General features: G+C 34.9%; 1 long non-coding RNA gene across 1 annotated transcript in view; it reads left to right on the top strand.

Moving 5' to 3' along the window:
- Positions 1-18802, top strand: part of LOC141370353 (uncharacterized) — a 471200-nt gene extending 452398 nt beyond the window's left edge. The window contains exon 4 of the long non-coding RNA XR_012374341.1: positions 18688-18802. This is a non-coding gene — a long non-coding RNA (uncharacterized lncRNA). The remainder of the gene's footprint in view (positions 1-18687) is intronic.
- The last annotated feature ends 247 nt before the right edge of the window (positions 18803-19049 follow it).

The following is a 19049-nucleotide window of genomic DNA, read 5'->3' as shown; positions in this document are numbered from 1 at the left end:
GAACTAAATGGAAGTTTTAGAACTAGAAAACACGATATCTGAAATAAAAATGTTCACTGAATAGGCTCAATAGCAGAATGGCAATAATAGATAAAATAGCAAACTTCATGATAGGTCACTAGAAATCATCCAAGTTGAAGAACAGAGGGGAAAAAAAGAAAACAAGTGAATGGAACCACAGTGTCCACTGAGATAATATCCAAATATATAATACTTTTGTCATTGGAATGTTAGAAGGTGAAGAGAAAGACATTAGTGCAGAAAAATATTTTTTAAGTTTTTACTTAAATACCAGTTAACATACAGTGTAATGTTAGTTTCAGGTGTACAATATAGTGATTCAACACTTCCATACAATACCCGGTGCTCATAACAAGCACAATCCTTAATCCCCATCACCTATTTCACCCTTCCTCCCCACCTACCGCCCCTCTGGCAACCATCAGTTCTCTACAGTTAAGAGTCTGTTTCTTGGTTTGCCTCTCTTCTCTTTTTCCCCCCTTTGCTCGTTTGTTTTGTTTCTTAAATTCCACATGTGAGTGGAATCATATGGTATTTGTCTTTCTCTGACTGACTTATGCTGCTTAGAATTATACTCTCTAAGTCTATCAATGTCCATGCAAATGGCAAGAGTTCATTCTATTTTATGACTGAGTAATATTCCATTGTGTGTGTGTTGTGTGTGTGTGCGTGTGTGCGTGCAAATATATAAAGACGGTATATATGCCACATTTTCTTTATCCATACATCAATTGATGGACACTTAAGCTGTTTCCACAATTTGACTGTTGTATATAATGCTGTTATAAACATCGGGGTGCATGTATCCCTTTGAATTAGTATTCTTGTACTCTTTGGGTAAATACCTAATAGTGCAATTGCTGGGTCATAGGATGTTTGTATTTTTAACTTTTTGAGGAAAATCCATCCTGTTTTCCAGTGGCTGCCCCAGTTTGCATTCTCACCAACAGTGTAAGAAGGTTCCCTTTTCTCCATATCCTTGCTAATACCTTCTGTTTCTTGTGTTGTTGATTTTAGCCATTCTGACAGGTTTGAGGTGATATCTCCTTGTGGTTTTGATTTGCATTTTTCCTGACGAGCACCTTTTCATGTATCTGCCATCTGGATGTCTTCTTTGTAAAAATGTCTATTCATGTTTTTTGCCCATTTTTAATTGGATTCTTCATTTATTGGGTGTTGAGTTTTGTAAGTCCTTTATATATTTTGGATACTAGCCCGTTATCAGATATGTCATTTGATAAATGATGTAAGTTGCCTTTTAGTTTTGCTGATTGTTTCCCTTGCTGTGCAGAAGTTTTTTATTTTGATAAGTCCCAATAGTTCAATTTTTCTTTTGTTTCTCTTGCCTCTGGAGACATATCTAGAAAGAAGTTGCTATGGCTGACATCCAAGAGGTTGCTGCCTGTGTTCTCCTCTAGGATTTTGATGGTTTCAAGTTTCACATTTAGATCTTTCATCCATTTTGAATTTATTTTTATGTATAGTGTATGATAGTAGTCCAGTTTCATTCTTTCGCATGTTTCTGTCCAGTTTTCTCAACACCATTTGTTGAAGAGACTTTTTCCCATTGGATATTCTTTCCTGCTTTGTCAAAGATTCACTGACCATATAGTTATGGGTCCATTTCTTGGTTTTCTATTTTGTTCCACTGATCTATATGTCTATTTTTGTGCCAGTACCATACTGTTTTGAACACTCCAAGTTTGTAATGCAGCTGGAAGTCTGGAATTGTAATGCTTTCAGCTTTGCTTTTCTTTTTCAAGGTTGCTTTGGCTAAGGTCCCTTGTGGTTCCATATAAATTTTTGGATTGTTTGTTCTAGCCCTGTGAAAAATGCTGTTGGTATTTTGATAGAGTTGCATTAAGTGTGTAGATTTCTTTGGATAGTATAGACATTTTAACAATATTTGCTCTTCTAATCCATGAGCTTGGAATGTTTTTCCATTTCTTTGTGTCATCTTCAGTTTCCTTCATCAGTGTTTTACAGTTTTCAGAGTACAAGTATTTCACCTCTTTGGTTTGGTTTATTCCTAGGTGTCTCATTGTTTTTGTTGCAACTGCAAATGGGATCAATTCTTTAATATCTCTCTCTACTGCTTCATTATTGGTGTATAGAAGTGCAACAGATTCCTGTACATTGATTCCATATCCTGCAACTTGACTGAATTTGTGTATCAGTTCTAGCCATTTTTTGGTAGAATCTATCAGGTTTTCTATCTAATAGAGTCTCACATCTTCTGTAAATAGTGAAAATTTTACTTCTTGCCAATTTGGATGCCTTTTATTTCTTTTTGTTTTCTGATTGCTGTGGCTAGGTCTTCCAGTACTATGGTAAATAACAGTGGTGAGAGTGGATATCCCTAACTGACCTTAGAGGAAAAGCTCTGTTTTTCTCCATTAATGATGATATTAGCTGTGGGTTTTTCATATATGGCCTTTATGATGTTGAGGTATGTTCCTTCTATCTTTACTGTGTTGAAGGTTTTTATCATGAATGGATGTTGTACTTTGTCAAATGCCTTTTCTGCATCCATTGAAATGATCATATGGATCTTATCCATTCTTTTATTAATGTGCTGTATCACCTTAATTGATTTGTGAATATTGAACCACCCTTGCAGCCTAGGAATAAATCCCACTAGATGGTGGTGAGTGATTCTTTTAATGTATTGTTGAGTTTGGTTGGATTTGGTTTGCTAGTATTTTATCAAGAATTTTTGCCTCCATGTTCATAAGGGATATTGGCCTGTAGTTCTCTTTTTTTTTTTTTTTGTGGAGTTTTTATCTGCTTTTGGTATCAGGATAATTCTGGCCTCATTGAATGAGTTCAGAAGTTTGCTTTCTCATTCCATTTTTTGAAAAATTGGTAATTACTCTTGATTAAGTGTTTGTAGAATTCACCTGTGAAGCCATGTGGCCCTGGACTTTAGTTTGTTGGGAGTTTTTTGATTACTGATTCAGTTTCTTTGCTGGTTATCAGTCTGTTCAAGTTTTCTATTTCTTCCTGTTTCAGTTTTGGTAATTTATCTATTTCTAGGACTTAATCCATTTCTTCTAGGTTGTCCAATTTGTTGGCATATAATTTTTCATAATATGCTCTTATGTTTGTTTGTATTTCTGTTGTATATTTTTTATCCTCACTAATTTGTGATTTATTTATTTGGGTCCTTTTTATTTTCTTTTTGATAAGTCTGGCTAGAGGGTTATCAACTTTATTAGTTTTTTCAAAAACCAGCTCCTGGTTTCATTGATCTGTTCCATTTTTTGGGGTGGGGTTGTTTGTTTTTAGTTTCTGTATCATTTATTTCTGCTCTAATCTTTATTATTTTCTTCCTTCTGCTGGCTTTAGACTTCATTTATTGTTCTTTCTCTGACTCCTTAGGTGTAAGGTTAGGTTGTTTATTTGAGATTTTTCTTGCTTCTAAAGGTAAGCCTGTATTGCTATATGCTTCCCTGTTAGGACCACATTTGCTGTGTAGCAAAGGTCTTGGACCATTTGTGTTTTCATTTTCATTTGTTTCCAAGTATTTTTTTTTTATTTCTTCTTCGATTTCCTTGTTGACCCATTCATTGTTTAGTAACATGTTGTTTTACCTTCATGTATTGTGGTCTTTCCAAATTTGTTCTTGTGGTTTGACTTCTACTTTCATAATGCTGTGGTCAGAAAAGGTGCATGACATGATTTTTGCCCTTTTGTATTTGTTGAGGACTGTCCTGTTACCTAATATGTGATCTATTCTGGAGAAAGTTCCATGTACACTTGACAGGAATGTGTATTCTGCTGTTTTAGGATGGAATGTTCTGTATATATCTGTTAAGTCCATCTGGTCCAGTGGGTCATTCAAAGCCATTGTTTCCTTGATCATTTTCTGCTTAGATGATCTGTCCATTGATGTAAGTGTGGTGTTAAAGTCCCCTAGTATTATTGTGTTATTATCAATTAGTTCCTTTATGTTTGTTATTAATTGTTTAATATATTTGGGTGCTCCCAAGTTGGGTGCATAAATATTTACAATTATTATATCTTCTTGTTGGATTGTCCCCTTTATGATTATAGAAGGCCCTCTCTGTTTACAGTCTATTTTTTTAAAGATTTATTTATTCATTTCAGAGAGAACGAACAGGCGGGAGGGGCAGAGGGAGATGGAGAAAGAGAATCTCAAGCAGACCCCACAGAGCCTGGAACCCAACATGGGGCTCAATCTCATGACCCTGAGATCCTGACCTGAGCCAAAAGAGCCTAAAGAGTTGGACAGTCAACTGACTCAGCCACTGTGGTGCCCCTACAGTCTTTGTTTTAAAGCCTCGTTTGTCTGATATAAGTATTGCTATTCTGACTTCCTTTTGACATCCATTTGTGTGATAAATGTTTCTCCACCCCCTTACTTTCAAACAGTAGGTGTCTTTAAGTTCTAAAATGAGTTTCCTGGGTGCCTGGGTGGCTCAATTGGGTAAGCGACTGCTTTTGGCTCAGGTCATGATCCTGGAGTCCCGGGATTGAGTCCCGCATCGGGCTCCCTGCTCAGCAGGGAGTCTGCTTCTCCCTCTGACCCTCTTCCCTCTCGTGCTATCTCTCATTCTCTCTCTCTCAAATAAATAAAGTAAAATAAAAAAATTAAAAAAAATAAAATGAGTTTCCTGTAGGCAGCATATAGATGGGTCTCATTTTTTTTTTTATCCATTCAGTTATCCTATGCCTTTTTATTGGAGCGTTTACTCCTCCATTTTTATTCAAAGTAATTATTGATAGATATGCATTTATTGCCATTTTAGTACTTGTTTTGTCATTGTTTCTGAAGATTTTCTCTGATCCTTTTGCATCTTTGCCTCTCCTTTACATTCAAAGAGTCCCCTTTAATATTTCTTACAGGGCTGACTTAGTGTTCATGAACTCCTTTAGTTTTTGCTTATCTGGGCAATTCTTTATCTCTTCTAATCTGAATGGTAGCCTTGCTGGATAGAGTATTCTTGACTGCAGATTTTTCCCATTCAGCACTTAGAATATATCATGCCACTCCCTTCTGGCTTGCCACGTTTCTGTTGAGAAATCTCCAGCTAGCCTCATGGATTTCCCCTTATAACTTAAGGATATATTTTTTTTCTTGCTGCTTTTAGGATTTTTTTCTTTATCACTATATTTTGCAAATTTAATTACAATATGTCTGATGTGGGCCTGATTTTGTTGATGTTGATGGAAGTTCTCTGTTTCTCCTGGATCTGGATGTCTGTTTCCTTCCTCAGATTAGGGAAGTAGAAAAATATTTTTTTTTAAACTAATAGCTAACAACTTCTAAAGGGCTAATTTGCAGATTTAAGAAAACTAGTTAATATCAAACAGGATAAAATCAAAGAAAACCTTTCTCAGACATATCACATACACCCTATAAATTAAAGATAAAAAAGAACTTGCAAACAGTAAAAAAAAAGACATTACATGTGAATAACTCAAATGACTGAAAACTTTTCATAAAAAGGTACCTATAGTGAAATATCTTTACAGTTCTGAAAGAAAAGAAGTGTCAGTTCTTTATGTACTAAAAATATCCCTGAATAATGGCAGCAAGATAAAGACCTTGTAGATGAAAGAAAAAAAAAGAGAATTCAATGATAACACATCCACTCTAAAAGAAATGCTACAGACTCTTTTTAGGCTGAAAAGATATTTCCTTTATATCAGAGGGATCCCACACTGCCTCACTGACCAGCTAACAGATTGTTTTTATGGCTACTCTGCAGATTTTGAGAGTAGAGGTAGATAGGTAGGGTAGATAATCACTACCTTTGTATTATATATTTCCTGACATAATTCCAACTTCTCTCTGTGTTGACTTCTCAATGTCAGGTATTGCTCGGTATGAACATTTACTGAGGCTTTTCTTCTGCCACATTTTAAATCTTCTGTAATCTAGGATTCTTCATGAGTTTTTGCTTTATCATTAGCATAAATGATAAAACAAATTTATCCATTTCTATTCAAAGTTGTTTTTTTCCCAAGTCTACTGAGATATTAAAAATTGTCTTTTCACAAAGCTTCCAGAGTTGCAGAATACAGTTAAATTTAATACTGTATTCTTATTAAACAGATTCAGATTTGTAGAATAAGTTTCCCTATAGTTTCTATTTAAGGTTACACAACTCTTCTGTGAAGAAAGTATTTTACAGATGAGAAAAGAAAGGTTGAAAGTGAGACTAAGTGACTTGCTCACTTTCACATAGCTTTAGTATGTCAGTGGTGGGTGTGCAAATGTCTGCTGATTTTCTGTTCTGGGTAGAAGACCTGAGGTGACTGATCCAGAGAACTGAAAGAAAGCTCGTGTTACTGGTTCACAGTGAGGCAGGAAAAAGGCAGGAGATGAGATTACAGTCTGGTTCAGACCAAGCAGGGACTCTCAGGTAATGCTCACTGACTTGTTTTCTCTCAGTAAAAATTAAACTAATTAAATTGTGTTAAACAAGAAAATGGTGTGATTTAACTTACAATTTAAGAAGTATTATTCTATATCTTTATGGAGAATAGATGAAAAGACAAGCCAAATGATATGGTTTATTGGCAATGTAGGGAAGAGATCATATTTTCTTGAACCAGAGTACTGTCAATGAAGGAGAAGAGAAATGAATGGATGATTTGAGACAGAGCCATAGGCCTTTTAATGGGCTAAATGTATGTGGGGGTTTGGTGAAGAAGAACAGTTCTTAAGTGTCATGGTTCTGACTAGAACAGCAGTTTATAAGACTAGAGGAGGAGCAGGCTTGGAAAGTGGTTCCAAGAATTCCCTTAGTTTTAGGCCTGAAACACTGGCCACATTGTGAGCTACATGGAGGAGTCTCAAATTCAAAAGGGAATGCTAAAATAGAAATGCAAAGATGTGTATCCTTAGCATATAGATAATACATGGAAACATTAATAAAATGTTTCATCTAGAGCTAGAGAGAATGAGGACCAGAAATAACTTAGAGGGACACCAAATTTAGAGCTGGTTTGCACAGGAGCCACCAGAAATGAAGCTTAAAACAAGGAATCTTAATTAATGGGTGTCGAGAAAAAGAGAGGCTGGAAAAGAAGGAAAATCTATGTGCTAAACACTGATTTGCTGCCTGGCTGCAATGAACAAGGTTAATAGTTAGCTTCCAATTGCGAGTTTTCCCACAGTCTGCCCCAACTTTTGATCCCATTCATGCATGGGATGACCCCCATTCAGTAATATGCAAACAGTTGGCTTAAGGGCTTTGGCATGTGTGGCCAGCAGTAAATCTCTCTAATGTGCAGTCTTTCCTCTACCGTATCCCATTGGGTAGGCAGAAATGTCCTTAGGTCGACATCCCAGTGGGCCAGCTCCTCTTGTCCAATACTGCTTCCTCCTTTTTCCTTCTGTAATTAGTCTTTCCCAGCAAACCTTTTGAACTAACTGTGGCTCAACATCTTACCAAGGCACATGTTTAAAGTGAATAATCCTTAGTAGATGCTAAAAATTGTATTCTATCAGGTTTTCTGAATTCACAGAGTTCCCAATTTCTCACTTGAATTGCACCCTTAGATAGTAACATTTCATTAGGCTTTCACTGACACTATACTAACACAATGTGTGAACTCATCACTGAAGCATGAGAGTAGGTGTTAAAGATGTTATTTGGAAATAAACAACAGTGTAAGATTTCTAATAATTACTTGTGCTCTATATTTTTCCTCATTATGGAGATAAGATATTACTTAGCTTAACTTGAGAAGTATTCCATTACACAAGAAAAAATTCTTATTAAAATATCATTTCCTCTTGGGTCATGTCAGAAAATTAGCAGCTTAAAATTTTTTTAACTATATAAAATTTTTTTAGCTATCAGAAAAAGTATAGAAACAACTTATAGTGGATTTTATTTTCAAATAAAATAGTAAGCTAAATATTAGGCTAGAAACTACTTAAAAACCAAAGTGTCATTAATTCAAAATTAAGGCTGAGTCTAAAAATAAATAGAAATAAATAATAACCAGCTACAGAAGTGTCTTTTCTAGTCATTAAAGAAATAAACTTATGGATATTGAACATTTAATTTTTATAAACAAATTTACAGCTATTATGTAATTTATAATTTTTCCAAATCATGTTTTGCATGTCAGGATTTTTAGATTGCTTTAATAATATGAAGTTGTCACTCAATAAATATTGAACTAAAGCTTGATGAATACATGTATATTTGATTCAGGCAAGCAAATGAATGGCAAAACATTTACAATTGCACAAATATTTGTTAATTTCTCCAGCTGTATTGGCTTATACTATTAGTATTACAACTTAAATAGGTACTCTTTCAAGTCCCTGGTGTTCAGATATTGATCATAATTTGAAGAGATTCTAGGTAAAAAAGAAGAGTAATTTTATGATAATTAAGCAGATTTTTGTCTATTTTGAGATATCAAAATGTTTTATATAATAAAATTATATCATAAAGATTTTTTACATCATAGTTTTCAAAAAGAGTTCATCCACTTATAGTTTTTTCTTTTTATAAAAGCAAAATGCATCTGATGCATTTTGAAGATTTATCTTTGATGCTTGAAAGAATGTTATAATGCAACACATTTTTGCCTCATGGGAGGGCTTTAATTATCTTATCTCAGAAAAGTTCCTAAAAATAAAGTTTCATTTCCATGTGCTAAATTTATTAAAAGTAAATGCCTCTTTACATCAAATTTTTAAAACACTTCCCCTTTATTTCAAAATCATCTATATTACTTCATTGTATTTAGCACATCTATTTAGTTGGATTCATTGTAATTGTCACTAGAACAAGGAAATATATTAATTATCTTTGTATTCCCAGATTCTAAGCATTTTGATGGTACTTAGTAGGCACAGTAATAATTTGGAGAATTATTAATTCAAAGCTGGTTGCTTTTGTTGTTGCACTCTAACACCTTCCTAGAATTTACCTTGAAAATTAGCCTTTCTTGGTCTGTGGGATAGCAAAGATACCTTGGGAGTTAAAGGCAATGACTTGTATTAGTTCAACTGTATTTTCTTTCCTCCTCCCATTAAAAGGTTGTATTATTTCTTCTCCCCCTTAATCTGGGATAGCCTCATGATTGATTTGTTTTGAACAATGCAAGGTGCAGAAGTGGCACTATGAGTTCTAGAGCTTATTCCTGAAGAGGCTTTGCAGTTTCTATTTTTACCCTCTTGGATGCCACCAGGACCATCATGTGTGGTAGCCAGACCAGCTAACTGGAGGATGGGAAGACACATGAAAGAGAACTGAGACTCCCTGGCAGCCAGCCAGTACAAACTGAAAGATATCTGAGTGAGGCCATTTGGAACCTTCTGGCCAAGGTAAAACTCATGCTGAATAAGACCACATGACTGAACCTACATGAAGACAACAGAGGAACCACTTAGCCAACTACAGAATGATGAGAAATGACACATTGTCATTTTAGGCCACTAAACTGTAGAGGTATTTTAAATACAAAAATAGATAATTAGTAATTGTTAGAAGAAGAGAAATAGTATGGTAACATAAAGAGGAAAGAAACTTCCCTTAGGGATACATGAAAAGATGAGTTCACAAGATGTGGTAAAGAATACCTTTTTCTCTAAGGAAATGTAAAAAAAGCCCAGATAAAGCTTTATATTGTTTTAAGGTGGATAGTGAGTTACCCGAGTAAAGGTAAAGGAGTCCAAATGATGTGACTTTTTGTATTGCTTATGTTATAATTATATTGTTATAAATGTATGTGTATGCAATTTTATATATGTATATATAAATGCAAAATTATACATGTGATAGATTGTGTATGTATACACTTGCATAATAATTAAACACACAATCTAAAACTCACATTTGCCAGAAATTACACTATATTATGTATTTTAATTGGGTCTTTGAATGCTGAAGCTAAAGCCAAATAATTCCTTTAAGACAAATGTTAAGATTGAAGCCAATTTTTGGCTCAGTTACATTGTAAGATATATTTCTAATTGTGGGTTGTGGTCAAATATAAGAGTTATTCAAATGGGACATCAATTTGTAAGTTGTTTAGGCAGATAAAATAGAAGAAAATAGAAAGTACCAGAAAAGAACCAGTTTCTAGAATGGATAGTGCTAGCAATATTTACTTTATATTATGGGCTTTCTAAATTCTGGGCACCTTAATACATTATGTCTACTTATCCAAAACACACTATTAAATCACAGCTGACCCTTGAACAACATGGGGTGTGGTGCTGGGGGTCAGGAGCACCGAACCCCTCCCCCTGCCCTGGCACAATCAGAAGTCTGCATATAACTTTTGACTCTTCAAAACTGGGAGGTTTACTGACATAACTTCAACAGGGATTAACACATATTTTGTATGTTATTTGTATTATATACTGTATTCTTACAATAAAGTAAATTAGAGAAAAGAAAATATTAAGAAACTTGTAAGGAAGAGAAAGTACATTTATAGTACTATATTTATCAAGGAAATCTGCATATAAGTGGACCTGCATAATTCAAACCCATGTTATTTAAGGGTCAACTGTATACATAAAATGTGAGAAAACTGAAGGTTAGATAAAGTTTTATATTTGTTAAATAGTCAAAATTTCACAAAGTACAAAAAACCTCGCCTGGGTGGCTCGGTTGGTTAAGCAACTGCCTTCAGCTCAGGTCATGATCCCGGAGTCCCGGGATCGAGTCCCGCATCGGGCTCCCCCTTCTCTGTGGGGATCCTGCTTCTCCCTCTGCCTCTGCCTGCCACTCCCCCTGCTTGGGCTCACTCTCTCTCTCTCTCTCTCTCTCTATGTCAAATAAATAAATAAAATATTTTTAAAAAAGTACAAAAAACCTCAAAAATATACAACAAGTTTATTATAAACTTGCTTCAGTATGGACATGATGAAGGAGTTAAGGAGTTTGAAGACAAGAAGAAAGAGTTGGAGAAAACAAGTAACCCCCATATCTTCTGCTCTACTGAATTCAGTTGAAAATGAGGATCTAATCCAAATGGCCAACAGACACATGAAAAAGTGATCAACATCCCTTGGCATCAGGGAAATCCAAATCAAAACCTCAATGAGGTAACACCTCACACCAGTCAGAATGGCTAAAATTAACAAGTCAGGAAACGACAGATGTTGGCGAGGGTGCAGAGAAAGGGGAACCCTCCTACACTCTTGGTGGGAATGCAAGTTGGTGCAGCCACTCTGGAAAACAGTGTGGAGGTTTCTCAAAAAGTTGAAAATAGAGCTATCCTATGACCCAGCAATTGCACTATTGGGTATTTACCCCAAAGATACAAATGTAGTGATCCGAAGAGGTATGTGCACCCCAGTGTTTATAGCAGCAATGTCCACAATAGTTTCCAAACTTTGGAAAAAGCCAAGATGTCCATTAATAGATGAATGGATAAAGAAGATGTGATACACACACACACACACACACACACACACACACACACTGGAATATTATGCAGCCATCAAAAAATGAAATCTTGCCATTTACAATGACATGGATGGAACTAGAGGGTATTATGCTAAGCAAAATAAGTCAATCAGAGAAAGCCAAGTATCATATGATCTCACTGATATGAAGAATTCTTAATCTCAGGAAACAAACTATTGCTGGAGTGGTGGGGTGTGGGAGGGATGGAGTGGCTGGGTGATGGACATTGGGGAGGGTATGTGCTATGGTGAGCACTGTGAATTGTGTAAGACTGATGAATCATTGACCTGTACCTCTGAAACAAATAATACATTATATGTTTAAAAAAAAAGACAGCAGGAAGGGTAAAATGAAGGGGGGAAATTGGAGGAGGAGATGAACCATGAGAGACTATGGACTCCGAGAAACAAACTGAGGGTTCTAGAGGGGAGGGTGGTGGGGGGATGGGTTAGCCTGGTGATGGGTATTAAGGAGGGCATGTATTGAATGGAGCACTGGGTGTTATATGCAAACAATGAATCATGGAATACTTCATCAAAAACTAATGATGTAATGTATGATGACTAACATAATAAAATAAAATTAAAAAAAATGAGGGTCTATTTATTATCTCTGGGGCCATGCTAACTTGGAAGCCTCTAGGAGAGGCTTGGTTTGTAGGATTGTTAACTATACTCTTTCATTCCTTGGTTTGTAGGAGTGTTAATTATAATCTTTGCCTCTGTCTTCACCTGGCTGTCTTACCTTTGTGTCTGTGTATGTTTGGGTCCATCCTAATCACCTTGTATTAACTTGATCATATCTGCACAGAACCTATTTCCAAATAAAGCTATATTCACAGGTACCTGGGGGAGGGGTTGGAATGTCTTAGGACTTCAACATGTCTTTTTTGGGCATATAATCCAACCCATAACAGCCACTAATATACAAATCTCAATACACAATTTCAAAACACAGACTTTCAACAGAAAGAGTTGTATAATTAAACTTGAAGAAAATAGCATGTGGTGTCCCCCACATTTTATTCAATGTTGCTGGAAAACATATGAATCATTTTAAATCTGATAGATCAATGAAAATTACTTGGAGCAGGGCCCTTTCTATCTTCCAGAAACATGCATGCATACACACACACACACACACACACACACACACACACACACACACATTGATTGATGGATTGATTGATTGCTGAAGCCACCAGAGCTTTGCTGATTCAGAATTTCCAGATAGCTACATTATTAAAAAAAAAAAAATCCCAGATAATTCCATTTGTCAAAACAGTTTTGAAACCATTTCCTTAAAAGGCCTTCAACTTATCTAAAGAAGATGGTTATGTTAAACTTAAGGCAAAAATATACCTTCTTTTTTGATGTGTTCTTGAAATAACACAGCTGAGCTGGGAGTGATGAACATAACAAGGCAGAAACATTGGATCATCAACTTCAGGCACAGCTGAGAAGACTAAAGACTGTCAAAAGCAAACATACTGCATCCTTTCATTTCTTAGCTCCAGTTCTTCACATGCTCCTCTGACAAGAAATTATATATTATCCCAGAAAAATAGTAACAATATTTGAAAGAATAAAAAAATCTAAATATATTTTCTCTTTCTTAAAACAATTGAGAATGAATTTCATTATGAGAATTTTTGACTGTCATTGTAAAACTCTACTTGGAAGAAAAACTAAGATCATTCATTACTTTAATAAATATGACAACTGTCTTTTGTTTTCTTGTCCATTTTTAAATATTTTTTACATAAAGAATATATAAATAAATTTTGTTAAAAATTCAAACAAGAAAAAGAGCTCGTCTATGAGTATTCACTGTACTATATACAGTATATGTAATATAGTGTTATTTCATATAGTTTTGATTATATATTTTATATATAGTTTTCATTTGATATATATATAGTTTATATATAGTTTTTTCTAAGATTTTATTTAACAGAGAGCGAGAGAGCACAAGCAGGGGGAGCAGCAGGCAGAGGGAGAAGCATGCTCCCTGCCGAGCAGGGAGCCCGATATGGGACTCGATCCCAGGACCCTGGGATCATGACCTGAGCCGAAGGCAGACACTTGCTTAGCTGACTGAGCCACCAAGGTGCCCACATAGTTTATATATAGTTTTGATTATTGGCTTTATCCTTTAAAACACATCTTATAGATCTTTCTGTATCAGTATATTAGATTGATTTTATTCATTAGAACCACTTCCTAGTTATTTAACTGTAACATTTTGATTGTTAAAACAATATGCTCATGATATAATGATGCAATGAATTTTCTCATGTGCTTCATTGTGAACAAGTGTATTTCTCTATGCTATATAAATTATACATCAATTAAAAGTTTTGCCCGTTTTTAAATTTTATGAAAAACTAAATTTTTACATTTAGTTTACACTTAATTAAATGGGCTCCAAAGATATTATATCACATTTCCTCCATAATTTCACAGAATATGAGACTAATGATTTCCTAAATATTCACCAATACTGGATATTATCAGTCTCTATTTTGGTAATGTGAAGGTTAAAAATGATATTTCCCCAGAACCTCACCTATATCAGATATTATCAATCTATTCATTTTTGAAACAATAATGTTAAAATATGTTATGGTCATTTCAGTTTTGTAGTCCTGATTTTTATGAGATAATTTTTTCATGTGTTTATTGGCCAGTTATATTTCTTCTACTGTGAGTTGTTTTTTTTTTTGCATATTTTTCTTAAGTTCTCTAGTAATTTGTGCATTAATTTCTAAGTGTTCTATATATAATTTGGATTTTGGATAAGTAGTGCAAATACTCTCAATCTGTCACTTATAATTCTGTTTACTGAATCACTGTTATAAATAAGTTCATCTTTGCTAACATCCATCAGTCGCTTTTCTTTGAACCATTTAAATTACAATAATTATAGAAGGAAATTTTAATCAAAATTAATTTTACTTATGTTCGTTAAAAATAAAAATAAAACCTGTTTTAGAAGAGAATCAAACAGGATGATTGTCCTGGTATAAAGGAAAACAATATAACCAGTTATTGTCCTCAACCAAATGCAGGCCCTACATAGAATTTTTAGACTAAATGGGATGAAGGCCAAAATGAGTTGAAAGACTTGAACAGGTGTTTGTATACATCTGCCCTCATTTGTAATGGCCAAGAGACAAGACCTCTGATTCTAACTTTGTCTTATAATTTATGCTTATTGCTTTTAGAAATGTAAATACATTGAATTCCCTCAGGTTTCAGAGTTCAAACATTGAAAGCAATTAAAACTTGTATTTAGAAAATGGCACTTATAAATAAGAGCCCTAGTGGTGTTTAAATGGTTCATTTAAGATTTAAAATATTGTGTGTGTAGTTCTTAATAACTGATTATGTTTGCAAATCTGTGCCCCATCCCCAGAGCGGGAGGCTTTCATGCACCAGTGGTGTAGGGTCCCCACAGCTCCTTCCCCCTCTGTTTATCTTCTGATATCTGCCCATGGAATCATGGCTCCCCACTTCATACCTCAAAACCAACCAAAGCAATATTCTGTTTTTAGAGATCAAGATCTATCTTTTTACATCTCAGGCTGATTTTGTGTGTGTTCAGAGTGGTCTGGTAGATATCCAACTCAATTCAGGGGACCAGTTGGAATAGGGTCCCCTATTCTTGCACCATCTTTTCCTCCCCCCTCACATTTTTATTTTAAAACTCCTGTAATCATGTGCATCAATTGGTAGACTCACACTAATGCAATAAATAGGACAGAATTTGCTGAGATCACTGAATTGTGATTTAAAATACACCAGTACTTTTCTTAAGACTTTGAAAAGAACTCCTACAAATATGTAACAAATTGGTATTCTTCAGTTTTAAAATTTAACATATGGGATAGAATCATGGTCTTGGGTAGGGATAGATCTCTTTTATGAATGCCAGATCTGCCTGTGGGGATGTTATTTAAGCCTTGAAATCTCACCCCCCTATCTGTAAAATGAAGATAATGACTTATATCCTAGGGTAATTCTGTGGATTCATTAAAATGACATGGTAAGCACTTAGAACAATGCCTGATGCATAATGATAAATGTTAGTTGTCATGTATTTATATATTTATTAATCTGTTTTAAAATTGTTTCTCTTGTTCTTCAGGTACAATATTTAAAAGACAATTTACTTTGAAAGCCATTTCTATTAGTCATAAAATCCATTTGGCTTTTGACAAACTTCTCAATGTCTTCTGATAAACCAAAAACAAAGTATTAAGGAAAAAAAAAGTCACCCTGATTAAATTTAAACTAATCTGACTTCTAAGATCAGGTGTAAAGTTTTAAGAGAAAAATTCGTATTATTTCACTTAGTTTTTAGTCAGTTCTATCAGCTCTAGCAGAATTAGTTTTGTTCTTGTTTTGGTGTGAATAACTAATTGTAGTAATTAACCTAACTATAACAGTATAATAATTGAACAATCAGCATTAAAGTGGCTTTCAACTTTCTCCTAAAACTTTAAATATTAGAGTGACCAAAATATCCATCTCACCTGGATAGAGTTTCTTTGATCATTCCTGAATGATAACTGCTTCAATATTTTGAAAAGGAAAGAAATCATTGAACGCTAAGACAAAGCACATTGTGAGCCTGTATTGGACCTTAATTAGTGACTTAATTAGAGGAAGACAGTTCAAAGCTTATCAAAATTCACTTGGGTATATTTTCTTTTATTCTTCTATTTACATTTTAGGTATAATTTTGTTTCTAAGAAGTTATACTCTTTCCATGGGATACATTAGAAATAATTTTAAAGATATGATTGGGTTAGAAGAATAGAGTAAAATGGCTAATAATCGATGCCTCTGACTTCCCTATAAAGTCATCCTTAAACAATAATTGGTGAGATCTCTGCTATCCAAAAAGAAAATAACCTCCTTTCAGTCACCCACTCCAGGGCTGCATTCCATCCCCTCTGAGGGCTGGGGAAGGTAATTTTACTGTGTATACAATGTCCCCATCACACTTCCAATTACTTCATCCCTCCAGTGAGGTTTGAAAACTGGAAACAACATGACTATTAGGAACATAGTTGAGGTCTATGGAGGGCTGCAGAGACTCTTATTAGGTAGGAATAGAGAAAGAAGATTATGGAATAATGTGTCTTGTTAAGAAGTCTAAATTGGAAACACACCAATTTGAAGAATCGGAGGAGAACAACATAACAGCAATTGGAGTTAAAAGAAATCTGTTGAGAGGGAAGGCAATCTCTTAAAACTCTGGAGAAATTCTTTATCAGAAAAAACAAATCTGTCTAGAGTTAAGAGTTTTAAAATGAGACATGATTCTTTTTGGTGATTTATATTTATTATTGTTACTAGAAGAAGCCAGTGATAAGGAAAACTACAGAGTCTGGGAAGTAAAAGGAATGAAATCACGTTTACAGAGGTCCATAGCACAGTTGTTTCAGAGAAATTGTTGTTACTTGTCGTTCACCTACTTCTCTTCTGCAAGATGGTATGATTTATCTTTGAAAAAGTATTTTGTGTACATCGTGTTTTACAGTCTCTTCCTTTATCTACAATCCTCTGTGGTTTTGCCCTTCATCTGACACCATTTTTGCTTTGAACAGGAAAAAATACAGCAGGAACTCCTAGAGCTGGAAAGGTAGAATGTTGACAAAAAGAGACTCTCAGCAAGAATTTTTGCTTTTGGAAGAACTAGGGCTTTTATAATATTATCATGGTTTATGTGAGAGTGGGGACTGACTGAAGTAGAAGTCTAACTTAAACTATAGAAAAAGAAAAGAGGTATCTTTTATTAGTCAGAGTCCTGATGGGAGACACATGTCATAATCAAGGTTTTTTTTTAATGAGTGGAACTGTTTATGAATATGTGGCTAAAATTAATGGAAAGTATCAAGGGTTGACCTAAATTGTTTGGAGCTTCAACCACTGTAGGCTTCAGATACAACTGGAAGGAGCAGTCACAGAGACTGAGAAAGAAGAGCTGTAGCTCCAAGAGACGCATTACCTCCCCTGATAGAAGCTGTGTTCTTTGGTAGACAGACTTTGCCAAATTCTGATGACCCTTCTGGTAGAGAGACATGGCCAAACTCTGAGGGAGAATGTGGAAATAAATTGTTTTTCAATCCTGTAATCACTTGCCAGTTATACCCAGTGATTGGACCAAACTCGAAGCCAGAGGGCAAGAGAGCCCTTTGATGAAGTTCACAGAGTGAGCTCCATATGGCACAGAGAATAGTGGTGAAGAGGGGCAAGTGGGTCTTGGGGGCCCACAGAAAATATCTAGGACACACAAACTGAATGTCTAGGATATATACCCAGGATATACGAGTGTTTAAGAAATTTTTTTTCCAAGATAAGTACCTTTATAGGCATTGAACACAAAGATGAGGAAGTCAGCACAACCCTTGCCATCCTTGGGGCTCATATTTTAATGCATATTTTTAATATAATGTGTGCATGTACATATGTGTGTACACTTGTATTATTTACCTGGATACACATACACATGCACATAATTGCATACAGTCTTAGAATATGTATTTTGTGTTTTTCTCTCTTTCCCACAATTCCCAAATCTTCCTCTGATAGACAGGAAAATTCACATCGCACAGACTAGTTATAAATTAGGATGTTGAGACAGATGAACACAATTTGGCTAATGCCAGAGTTCTACCTTGAAATTGAGATTGCTTGTAGCCCTTTCATTGTCCAAGTAAGCATGTAATATAGAGGCCATTTCTGTAGTTATTGGGAGAGGGTTTCAGTAGTCTCATTAGTTACATGCTGCCTGTGGGGCCTACTCATTATCTAGCAGAGTAATTTTATGTCCTCTGAAATTTTGCTTAACACCTATGTCAACTCTGCCCCATGTCAAACATCCAGAACACTCATTAACTTCCTCTCAATCTTCCAAAACATCAACGGAGGTTCTCAAAGCACCCACAGAATGGACAGTAATGATATGGAAAGAAAAGTCCCAGCTGGACAATGCAGAAACTCCCCCTGGTTAGACAGGCATGCAAAAGGGTATAGTGATATGTCAAATATCTGTTAATGCTGAATACTTAGCACACTTAGAGTTTTGAAAATTATAACAACACATAATTCAGTTATTAGAACTTATTTGAACTTTTTTCTTTTGACTAATTGTCATGTCCCTAGAAAAGAGCATTTATATATGCATTGTTGTTTTGCCATTAATTGAAAAATAATTTTTTAACCTTTATCTTTTTAAGGGTTCATTGAAAACAGACACTTGAAGCTGTTATAATGAACTGAACAGTTTAGAAGTGTTTGGAGAAGTCACAACTGAATTTGTACCCCGATTTCAATAATTGCTACATCTGCAACTTTAGGTAAGTTTCTTTACTTTTCTGAATTTTATTTTTCATATTTTTAAAGTAAGGGTAATAATTCCAAACTTCTGTACCTCTGGAACAAATAATACAATATATGTTTAAAAAAAAGGAAGAAGAAGAAGAGGAAGAAGAAGAAGAGGAAGAAGAAGAAGAGGAAGAAGAAGAAGAGGAAAAAGAAGAAGAAGAAGAAGAAGAAGAAGAAGAAGAAGAAGAAGAAGAAGAAGAAGAAGAAGAAGAAG

This window comes from Callorhinus ursinus, unplaced genomic scaffold (assembly GCF_003265705.2).
Source record: "Callorhinus ursinus isolate GAN/ISIS: 27379988/994484 unplaced genomic scaffold, GSC_fseal_2.0 scaffold1, whole genome shotgun sequence".
Classification (NCBI taxonomy): Eukaryota; Metazoa; Chordata; class Mammalia; order Carnivora; family Otariidae; genus Callorhinus; species Callorhinus ursinus.
The sequence above is the reverse complement of the archived record's forward strand: the minus strand, read 5'-3'. Positions and strand labels throughout refer to the sequence as shown.